This window comes from Thunnus thynnus, chromosome 24, assembly GCF_963924715.1.
Source record: "Thunnus thynnus chromosome 24, fThuThy2.1, whole genome shotgun sequence".
Classification (NCBI taxonomy): domain Eukaryota; kingdom Metazoa; phylum Chordata; class Actinopteri; order Scombriformes; family Scombridae; genus Thunnus; species Thunnus thynnus.
Genome location: NC_089540.1, coordinates 15,067,199 through 15,079,500, shown reverse-complemented (window position 1 = coordinate 15,079,500; position 12,302 = coordinate 15,067,199). Strand labels below are relative to the sequence as shown.

General features: G+C 40.2%; 1 protein-coding gene across 1 annotated transcript in view; it reads right to left on the bottom strand.

Moving 5' to 3' along the window:
• Positions 1 to 12,302, bottom strand: part of LOC137177283 (uncharacterized) — a 238,723-nt gene that overhangs the window by 74,392 nt on the left and 152,029 nt on the right. The window lies entirely within an intron of this gene.

The following is a 12,302-nucleotide window of genomic DNA, read 5'->3' as shown; positions in this document are numbered from 1 at the left end:
ATTGATGACTGTAAAACTTCATTTGTCTGTTAGGAAAACATCACATTACTAAATCAACAACTAACAATGTGTCCAATTTGAGACTTTTTTTATTTAATTGATTTTAAAATTCAGCAATTTAAAAAAAAGTACATTGAATGCATTTGAAACACTGGTTTTTGCTTGTAAAAGTTTAGATATTAATTACTTTTAAGTGCTGGATGCATGAAAACAGAACATTATTTAAAATATTGTCATGTTAAATACTCTAAAATTATTAAAGACAAATAGGTGACCAATGTGAAAATGTTCTATCTTACCTTGCCATTTCCTTTCAGCAGCTTCTCCTGTATTGAAGATGAATAAGTGTGTGTTAACTCACTGAAATTCTTCATTAATCATGTTTTGTTTCACAATCAGGTTTTATAAGTTACATATTCTTTTGTGAATGTCAAACTTGTGCAACATGGGTATTAATAATACATTTGTAACATTCATAACTGCTCTTTTATCTGGTGGTTTTGTTTAGTTGAGAAAGTTGTAGAGATTAAATACCTGAATTAATTACAGATGTTGAAGGTGGCCTTTACAAACACAGCTTCTCATTAACAAATATAACAGCATTAATAGTATTAACAGAGTGGACAATATGTGTAGAGTCATGAGAGATGGGTTTTCCTAATACTCTGACAATGTTGTCAGAGGTGAGGAAGAATCAGCCAAAGAAAATGTAATGAGTCATACGTTTTAGTTTAGTGACAACACACAGTCTCTGCAGTACAGCTGAAGACTCGCCTGGTCTCGACCTTTTAAATATCGAACCTTCAAGGCTTTTTTATGGCTTCAAAGACTTCAGACATACAGATACAGAAAGGCAGACTGTCTCTGGTGCCTTTCAGTGTGTTTATCAATGAACCTCTACTTTACATTTTCAGCTCTGATTAGGAAGTTGTCTTATGGAGTTTAGCGTAAGCTCAGGCAGGAAGACTCTCTTCAACCATTTATTCATTCCCACTCCTCTTGCTCCCCTGTTTCTCCCGCTTTCACATCAGCTCATAAGGGGAGTTACTCTAGTCATGAAATCAGATTCCTCCACGATCTCTAACTTCCCTTCTCTGTTGCTGTCAGTTGTCATTTCAGCGCAATCATCGCGACTCAGTGCTCATGCTTCCGTCGTCACGTAGGTCGTTGTATCGGTGATACGTTCTCAGACTACTATGTGCAGTCTTGCTATAGCGTTTTACACTCATCTGCTCACTCTGTATTCACCATTCAGCAGGTCACTCTGTTACTCACGCAAGCGGCGGCTTCAAAGCCGCTCGCTTGTCCTCTGCAACTCCTCAAGACGGCACTCCGAACCCCGCAAAGCAAGCGACCGGCAAAGTTGCTCCAGCGGAGTCCGGCTCCATTTCAGAGTTTCTCAGTCAACCTCTCTACTTCAGTCAAATCTCAACCAGATCACCCCTACTCTGGCTCTCCTTCACCTGGTCAGTGTATGGGGGCTTCAGGTACGCTCGTAAACTACAGAACTCTAACATTCATAATGCTACTACCTTATTTCTTTCCTCTTTTAAACATGCAACGTTGCTATAAGCGTATTCAGTAGGTTATGTAGACCTGTATCAAGTGGACGTATCATCGTGAAGGCATTTCAGCACGCGAATCTGGAAGTGAATTTCAAACAATAAGTGAACACACCACGTTCAACTCATTCAATCATACAGGCTTTTCTCTCGCTCAGCAGTAAGTTAATGCATCTCTGTTATGTATTTCAGCATGTTGGTCAGTAAATACGCATGGCATTATGTATTTGCCCTGTCCAAAAGTCCTTATTTAGCAGCAACACTCTCACTACATAATGCCCCCTCTCTCCCCCCATCTGAACTCTGCATCACGTGACATGGATTTTGGGGCTCATCAGAACTGAGCTAGGTTGACCCGCAGTTTTCCTCAGGATGGTAGTCTGGAATCTGCCACACATCATACACTCTTTGGGATTAAGGACTTTGCTTTGTACTAACAGTCATCTGTCAATAACAGTGAGTGACCAGTTTGAGCATGTTGTTATATTTGCTGTTCGTTAGTGAATTGTTTCTATGTTAGCCGATCTAAAGGGCTCATATTCATGTATTCTGCCGACTGTGTAGCCTCATATTAGCAGCTACTGTTACCCACATTTACTAGATGTTAATAGGCATTATGCCTCAAGCATACGGTTAGGCCTTTATGTTTGGGTTTTGTTGTGTAATATTTACTATATTACCGATAGAATAGCGGACTGAACGGCCATTTGTAGGTCCGCTCGTTAATTAACACCCGTGCAGTTTAGCAGCTCGTTCAGCCCCCGGATTGATGTCATGCATGTCTACTACTGGCCAATAGATGGCGGTGTTGCACTGCTGATGGACATTAACCCACTGTTAGAGGGAATATGCTGCTTCAGCCTCAGCTATGCTTGTTTAATACATGGCCACATTATTTACCAGCTGTTTGCCAGTTGTATTGTCTTGTGTAGTGGAAATTTATACATTCAGAAAGTAATATAGTTTACCATTTCTACATTAGCCTGTTATACTTTCATATGGATATCTGACATGTTTATTCTGACTTATTATGTTAATTTACACTGAACCATTGAGTCATCAGACTGTTGTACAAGGATTGTGGTTGTGATGGTGACAATAAATCCATACAAATTCAAGACATCTGCGTGATTCTGACCGATCACCTGCAGCGGGTTCTGCGTGAACAAGTCCAGCACATAGTCATAGCAGGGAAACTAGAACTTCCTAACATGCCCTTCAGGCATTTTATACTGTTGTGTGGTGCCTGCGCTCTCTATTGCATCTCTGCTTAATTTTTTAATCAGGAGGAAGTAGGAGGAAAGAGCATGCAGCACTCAGGATATAAATCAGCCCATACAGAGCACAGAGTCCTGCACACGGCAACGTGATGCAGCAGATGAACTTATCAATAGCAGTTCAACAACACATAAATGGAACTTGAAAGTATACCATTAGTAACTTTTGAAGGTATTGTTTCCATGCTAACTTTCAACTCAAAGTCCAGTGCTGCGGTTGGATCCACACAGAGAGCCGGAGCTAACATTAGCTGGGAGGCTAGCGGAGGCTAACTGACTGTGCTTCCCTCCGATCATGCTGCGGCCAATGCTCCGCTAGCCTCCCCGGTTTGTTACTCAGGTTAAAGTGGGAAGAAGCTGCGGGTCTGTCGGGCAGATGAGTGAAGTTGAGCCTGCGGAGGAAGAACCGGTTAGCCCCGGTTTCGCTACAGGCAGATTCACTCACTACAGTGGGCGAAGGAAATAAAACCAATGAATCAATAAGTACAAACACTTGATTTCTTCCCGTGCAGCCCACATGCAGACTATGTTGGTTCAGTAAATTTCAGCTGTCAGTCAGCCTGGTGAAGGCAGGTTAGTCTGTGGACGGAGACGCTCAACGCCTGTCGGACGCGTTTAGGGGCGAAAGCGCACCGATGTAAAGGAAAGAGGTTTGCTAGATTTGCAACACAAGACAAAACGAGAGCATCATTACGAGATGACAATAATAAACAATAATCGTTTTATGTCAATTATCTTGTATTCATAATCTTTGGAAGCCAAAATCGTAATCGAAAATAAAATTAGATTAATCGCACGGCCCTAGTCTCATTTTGAGTAAATGGACGATAAAGCAGCTATAGAGCGTGACTACGTTGTGATTGACAAGTAGCCACCAGTGACAACGCTGATTACGTCACGTAACCATGGTGTAACCCCAGTTCACAGAGTATAGGTTTAGCTGCTGCTATTTCACAGTGCGTTTCAGTCCATGAAAGTCGATAATAACATTTGGTCCCCTAAAAAAGTTTTGTTCAGCGTTTGGTTGTGATAAAATACCCTCTAAAGACTCGGACGTTCAGTTTCTCTGGTGAGTACATCTTATTTCAATGGTTTTACGCCTTTTTTCGCCAGCGGAAATTAGCATTAGCATTAGCTTATCGCTGTTATCCATAGATTGCACCATGCTAACCAAGCTAGCCGCTAGCGTTAGCGCTATGATCAGCTCCTCCCTCTCGTCCAAATATGGTCATTCCTGGCTCCACAAATCAGACATGGCGAATGTCAACTCCAAGATGGTGACGGTCAAATCTCTAAACTCGAGGCTTCAAAACGGCAGTTCCAAACCAGTGGGTGACGTCACAGTAACGTCAGTTCCTCACCTCATGCTACCTGTGAGCCAAACTATGATCTGAATAACAGCCTACTCATATCACGGTTTGCTCCTCTGCATCTTCATATCATTTCCCTGCTTTCTGGTTATCCTCTGCATCGTCATTGGCCTTCTCCCATCATAGCGGACGTTGGCCCTTCTCCCTGCATCATGTAATCTTTCATTCTTCTCACACCTTGAGTTTGCATATTTTTGGAGCATCCTAATACTATGTTTTACTATGGATGTTGACTAGCTGGCTATCATGGTACTACAACTAAGGAGAACAGCTACTAGTTTCTCAATAAGCAAACTCATCAGTCAAATGTATCAGCACGTTCATCAGTATGTCACTGTGTCACTGTCAGTGTATTTATTATGTTCTTCAGCAGTGGAAGCATCATTCTTCATATGGCCCAACGTTGGCTCACTCTGATTGTCACAACAGCAGTGATGTTAAATGCTTTAATTCATATTCTACAGCCTCTAAGCAATTTAAACATCAGGTATTGTTCATATATTAAACTATGCCTCCCTTCAAGTCCTACGTTTCATGTTAACATTTTAAAGCTCAATATTGTTGCTTTTCAGGTCAGTCCAACCTAGTCAATACAGGAGGTGTTTGTCTCTGCCTGTTTATGTTCGGTTCACTGTCGATTTTAATCTCTCTAGCTCAAAAACATATTTTCTGTGTCAAGCTCAATATTATGCTTCGTCTCTAGCAGATCGTGCCATCTTCACAACTAAATGAGGCCTGTTTCATTCCTGCTTGGTAAGTAAGCATTATTTAGGGGAAAACATCAGGCTGTGTATTCTTGTAGTGGTGGGGGCTTGCACCCTTTATTTTGGGGGGATTTATATTGCTGCTGCTCAGGGCAACTCCCTCAAATCAAAATCTCCCGTAGAGTCTGAGTGCAATACTTTTAGACTTAATTATCTCTATCATCTGGTAGAATAAACATTATCTTTACTTCACTCACTTGTTGTCCTATGTATTGAGCTTTGGATAAGTTCAGTCAGGAAGACTATCTTTGCATGCATAGGCTGTTATTTTATTTCTCATGTGTGTTATCATCCTGCATTCACATCTCATGCATCTGTAACTCGTTCCCTGGTTGCCCTGCCAAGGTCGTCAATCGAGATATCAGTTGCTCACATCCGCTGGTCACATCTACCCAATAGCAGCAGCGACACAGTTCCATCGTAGCTTATCATCTGCCGCTGTCTTTCAATTAAATTAGCATTATTCAGGGCTTTCTTTTAGGTCGTGGTGGTTACTTCCACCCCCATCCAAGGTATTTCATCTGCCTCCCTGCTACAACTGTGTCGGCGGTCACCCTCTGCCTACACATCCTCATCGTCCAGACGTCAGCACTGTTCTCGCAAATCAAAGATCTCTTAGGCCATAATCTGGTAAGTCATACATATAACTGGTGGTGGTGTCCTGAGTTATGGGTGTCGCAGCTCATTGCTATCATTGCTGATCATGCTAGCAGTTCTTCCTCTCATACAACAAATCTTGTGCATGGTAAAGAGCTATGTCATATCTATGGGTCATTTCACTCTGCTTTCAGGCTGTCCTCTCTCTTCCCTCCTTATGAAATGTGCATAAGAACATGGTCTCCATACCTCACGCCACCCACCACTCTTCTAGTGATCACTAACTCACTCTCTTCTATCAACTCTTTTATCTTCCATTCATTCAAGTGTAATGTTTACATTGTCATGAACGTTTATTATCACTGCATTCTGTCTAATTTTCCCTTTTGCATATCTCACTAGAATCCTTCCCTGCCGGTAAGGTGAGGATCAAATATTTGAGTAGGTTTGTATGTCCTCAGTTCTCTTTCTTTGGGGAATTATCCTTTTCTAATCAATCCTTCACCTCCCTCCTTTCATATCAGCTGACATTCACGATGGGGTCTAATCGCCAAAGACTCTCACTGTAATCTATCATGCATGTTCAATAAATAACATTCACTTATATGAAAAACTGAGTCTCTCCTGATTGAACTGATGTCGCCACTAAGCAGAAGAGATAAAGAAGTCCTGTAATTTCATTTATCTTAGATTTGAGGGACACATCAGCAACATCACTAAAGTAGTTTTCTTCCATCTCTGCCACATCACACAAGTTCACCCATATCTAACAAAGTCAGATGCAGAAATTCTCATTCATGGTCATTCAGGTCTTGTATTCTGTACTATTAAAAAGATCCAACAAGTCCAAAATGCAGCTGCTACAATTCTTCTGATAACCAAAAAACTTTAACATGTAACACCGACTTGCTTCACTGGTTTACGGTTTCATTCAGGTCAAACTAAAAACTGCTACACAGGATGCAGGTTATCTCATTATTCCAAAGATTACATCCATTTTATTTGAGTAATCATTTTTTGGATGTTTTCTGCCTTTATTGATTATTGATTAGTATCAGTGGAGAGATGACAGAAAATGAGGGAGGGGGGGAGAGAGAGATGGAGAACAACAATCAATAAAGGTCCCTAATCAAACATGAATCAGGGACGTTGTGGTTCATGGTCGACGCTTCACCTCTTAAATCCAATTTTTGCCACTCCTATAACTGAATAGTATCATGTATGTTTAATATAATGTATGTTGTTATTATTTTCTCTTTCTGTAATTGTCTTCTTTCATTTTTTGTGATTTGACACTAAAAAATCAACTAATTATTGTCATATTTCCATTAAATAGATTGAGAGTTTCCAGGTCCTGGGTGGATGTTTTATGGACCTCAGAAATTGTTGAGATCAGTATTAAATGATGAAAGAATTGTCACAACCACAATACATCTGTCAGACAGTCAAACTTCTAGTTTACTGCAGTAATAACGGTTCAAGAAAAAAGTTGTTCTTACCCTTTTTCTTCCATTCTTGATACTCTGTGAAATGAATAAAGAATTGTCACAACCATGATGCATCTATCACACAGTGAATCCATATTAGAAGTTTTTTAACTGCTGCTATTCAAACAAATGTTGGTCAGATATGTCTTTGTCAGTATTTAGTTGCAAATAAATCTTTTTGTCAGAATACATGTTTTAATTTTCTGTTAAAACTAACAGCAGTATGATTGATGACTGTAAAACTTCATTTGTCTGTTGGGAAAACATCACATTACTAAATCAACAACAATTAACAATGTGTCCAATTTCAGACTTTTTTATTTAATTGACTTTTAAAATTCAGCAATTAAAAAAAAGTACAATTAATGCATTTGAAACACTGGTTTTTACTTGTAAAAGTTTAGATATTAATTACTTTTAAGTGCTGGATGCATGAAAACAGAACATTATTGAAAATATTGTCATGTTAAATACTCTAAAATGATTAAAGACAAATAGGTGACCAATGTGAAAATGTTGTATCTTACCTTGCCTTCTCCTTTCAGCAGCTTCTCCTGTATTGAAGATGAATAAGTGTGTGTTAACTCACTGGAATTCTTCATTAATCATGTTTTGTTTCATAATTAGGTTTTATAAGTTACATTTTCTTTTGTAAACGTCAAACTTGTGCAACATGGGTATTAATAATACATTTGTAACATTCATAACTGCTCTTTTATCTGGTGGTTTTGTTTAGTTGAGAAAGTTGTAGAGATTAAATACCTGAATTAATTACAGATGTTGAAGGTGGCCTTTACAAACACAGCTTCTCATTAACAAATAGAACAATATTAATAGTATTAACAGAGTGGACAATATGTGTAGAGTCATGAGAGATGGGTTTTCCTAATACTCTGACAATGTTGTCAGAGGTGAGGAAGAATCAGCCAAAGAAAATGTAATGAGTCATACGTTTTAGTTTAGTGACAACACACAGTCTCTGCAGTACAGCTGAAGACTCGCCTGGTCTTGACCTTTTAAATATCGAACCTTCAAGGCTTTTTTATGGCTTCAAAGACTTCAGACATACAGATACAGAAAGGCAGACTGTCTCTGGTGCCTTTCAGTGTGTTTATCAATGAACCTCTACTTTACATTTTCAGCTCTGATTAGGAAGTTGTCTTCTGATGTTGCCACTAAGCACAAGAGATAAAGAAGTCCTGTAATTTCATTCCCATTTAGAGAGAGATGGAGAACAACAATCAATAAAGGTCCCTAATCAAACATGAATCAGGGACGTTGTGGTTCATGGTCAACGCTTCACCTCTCAGATCCAATTTTTGCCACTCCTATAACTGAATAGTATCATGAATGTTTAATATAATGTATGTTGTTATTATTTTCTCTTTCTGTAATCGTCTTCTTTCTTTTTTTGTGATTTGACACTAAAAAATAAACTAATTATTGTCATATTTCCATTAAATAGATTGAGAATTTCCAGGTCCTGGGTGGATGTTTTATGGACCTCAGAAATTGTTGAGATCAGTATTAAATGATAAAAGAATTGTCACAACCACAATACATCTGTCAGACAGTCAAACTTCTAGTTTACTGCAGTTATAACAGTTCAAGAAAAAAAAGTTGTTCTTACCCTCATCCAACCTTTCTAGGAGCTCTGTGAAACAAGTAAAGAATTGTCACAACCATGATGCATCTATCACACAGTGAATCCATATTAGAAGTTTTTTAACTGCTGCTATTCAAACAAATGTTGGTCAGATATGTCTTTGTCAGTATTTAGTTGCAAATAAATCTATTTGTTAGAATACATGTTTTAATTTTATCAGTTAAAACTAACAGCAGTATTGATTGATGACTGTAAAACTTCATTTGTCTGTTAGGAAAACATCACATTACTAAATCAACAACAACTAACAATGTGTCCAATTTCACTTTTTTTTCAATTGATGTAGAAAACTTTTATGCATCCCTTAGTGATCTATGAAATTGAAAAAGCACAAAAAACACACACATGCGTGTGTATTACAATAAGAAAATCTAAAAGTTTTAATCCAGTTTTTTGTTGTTGTTTTGTTGTTTGTCCCTCTTGTCTTGTCCTGTGTCGTGTCTTCATGTTAATCACTCATTTTGCACCATCAATTTTTTAAAAAGCACAAAAAATGGCTACTTTTCTGGAAAAAAATGTTACTTTTTGTTCAATTTTATTTATTTATTGGTATTATTAGTTACATGATCTATCTTGTTATATTGTTACTGACTTATAATTTGACTGTGGAACTGCTATGTATGTGTAAAAATATGTCTTTCATTCCCCTGCTCTGCTTTATAAATAGAAAATAATAATCTGTCACAGTGCAAGAAGAGATAAAGAAGTCCTGTAATTTCATTTATCTTAGATTTGAGGGACACATCAGCAACATCACTAAAGTAGTTTTCTTCCACCTCTGACACATCATCCAAGTTCACCCATTTCTAACACAGTCAGATGTAGAAATTCTCATTCATGGTCATTCAGGTCTTGTATTCTGTACTATTAAAAAGATCCAACAAGTCCAAAATGCAGTTGCTACAATTCTTCTGACTCACTGGTTTACGGTTTCATTCAAGTCAAACTACAAACTGCTACCTATTACCTCCTGACCTGTCAAAACTTCTCAGACCTCACATTCCCCCACGAACACTCACATCACAGGATGCAGATTATCTCATTATTCCAAAGATTACACCATTCACATTTTATTTAAGTAATAACTTTTTGGACATTCTATGCTTTTATTGATTATTGATTAGTATCAATGAAGAGATGACAGAAAATGAGGGACGGGGGGAGAGAGAGATGGAGAACAACAATCAATAAAGGTCCCTGATCAAACATGAATCAGGGACGTTGTGGTTCATGGTCGACGCTTCACCTCTTAAATCCAATTTTTGCCACACCTATAACTGAATAGTATCATGTATGTTTAATATAATGTATGTTGTTATTATTTTCTCTTCTGTAATCGTCTTCTTTTTTTTGTGATTTGATACTAAAAAATAAACTAATTATTGTCATATTTCCATTAAATAGATTGAGAGTTTCCAGGTCCTGGGTGGATGTTTTATGGACCTCAGAAATTGTTGAGATCAGTATTAAATGATAAAAGAATTGTCACAACCACAAGACATCTGTCAGACAGTCAAACTTCTAGTTTACTGCAGTTATAACGGTTCAAGAAAAAAAAAAGAGTTGTTCTTACCCTTATCCAACCTTTCTAGATACTCTGTGAAATAAATAAAGAATTGTCACAACCATGATGCATCTGTCACACAGTGAATCCATATTAGAAGTTTTTTAACTGCTGCTATTCAAACAAATGTTGGTCAGATATGTCTTTGTCAGTATTTAGTTGCAAATAAATCTATTTGTCAGAATACATGTTTTAATTTCATCTGTTAAAACAAACAGCAGTATGATTGATGACTGTAAAACTTCATTTGTCTGTTAGGAAAACATCACATTAGTAAATCAACAACAACTAACAATGTGTCCAATTTGAGACTTTTTTATTTCATTGATTTTTAATATTCAGCGATTTATGAAGTTTATAGACTTATAAACAAAGTTCGGGAACCAAAGACCACGCCTTGTACGCAACTCATTTCCGCACCACAGGGTATTTAAACACACCATATCCGCTCCTCTTCCCTTCGTCTCAGCTCGCAAGTGACCCGTGACAGGGTCGCATCGCAAACGCTTACCCCTCGCCCGCGTTCCTTGGACCACGTTCCCCAGCAATACCATCCACGACTCGATCCTGCAGTACCAACAAGATACCTCCTTCACCACCACATCCACGCAGAGGCCGTTTACACCGCTGCTCCTCGGAAGAAAAGCTACTCCCTCAGACGCCACACTGCTGATCAGCTGGGACCCGTACACACCCACGCTTCAGCCGATTCCGACCCGGCTCGTTTTCCTTCAAGCAACATCTTCAACCGGACGCTCACTCACCTACAGAGTGCTCCCAAACAGACGGACACACCGTTCCAGCGAAACAATAGCGTTGCCAAACTTTTCCAACTCTACGGAAACTTTTCCTCACCTTTCCGGCCGGCAGTTCAAATCGTCCCGCTCTTCCGGGTTCACCGCCTAACGCTAACCCGACGCACGCCGCACACCGATGACGTCACCACGCTGACGCTGCCCGCTACAACGGAGCCCCGACTCTCCAGCTCCGGCCAGGGCACACTCCACTTTCTTTTCTTCCCTCCTTTTTTTTTATTTTTATCTTCCGAATTAACCCTTCATCCCATTTTCCTGCTTATTTATTAAGTGCTCGCGTAACTCCATGGTTCATACTAACTCACTTTTCTGTTTTCATGTTTCTTCGTTAACGCTTCTACTTCTCTTCAGGAACTCTCACCCTCTTCTCTCCAAACAACGGGTCATCGATCATCCCCAGCGTATCATGCACGCATTCTACCCGACTCAGACACCACCTCCTCGTCTCAAAAACCGTGCTTTTCCCGCTCCACACAGCCTCCAGCTCATCACCGATGTATCCAGCTGCTCACCTCCGGGTTCCCTGCCCAACGTCTCTGATACGGGGCACACCCACGGCACCACACTGCCCACTACAGCGGAGCAGCGGACGGCTCCCACATTTGCCGAGGGCCAGGTCGAGCGACCTCATGCCCACAGCCATACATGCATCCCCTCATCCTTCATCCCTCGACCCTTCATCCTTCAACCCCCATCACTATCATCTCTCTCTCCTTTCCCTTCCTTTCCTCCCTTTCTCTCTCTTCTTTTCCTCCCTTTCTCTCTCGACCAGTATGCTAAATATTTCCTTCTTCCCCCATCCCTTCATCCCTCGACCCTCATCCCCTCATCCCGCATCCCACGACCTCGACCCTCACCCCCTCATCCTCACACCCCCAACCCTCTCCCTTCCCCCTCCATCCCTTCCCCCTCCCCTCATCCCTCTAAGTCTATCCTTCCTCCTTTTCCACACCTGCTCTTCCACCACTCACCCAATAAACATCCCTCACCCCCCCCCCCCCCCCCCCCCCCCCATTCCTCATGCGTGGTAAGTATTCCCTTCATCCCGCGACCCTCATCCCTTCATCCCGCATCCCACGAACTCGACCCTTACCCCCTCATCCTCACATCCCCGACCCTCTCCCTTCCCCCCTCCATCCCGTCCCCCTCCCCTCATCCCTCTAACTCTATCCTTCCTCCTTTTCCACCCTACTTTTACCC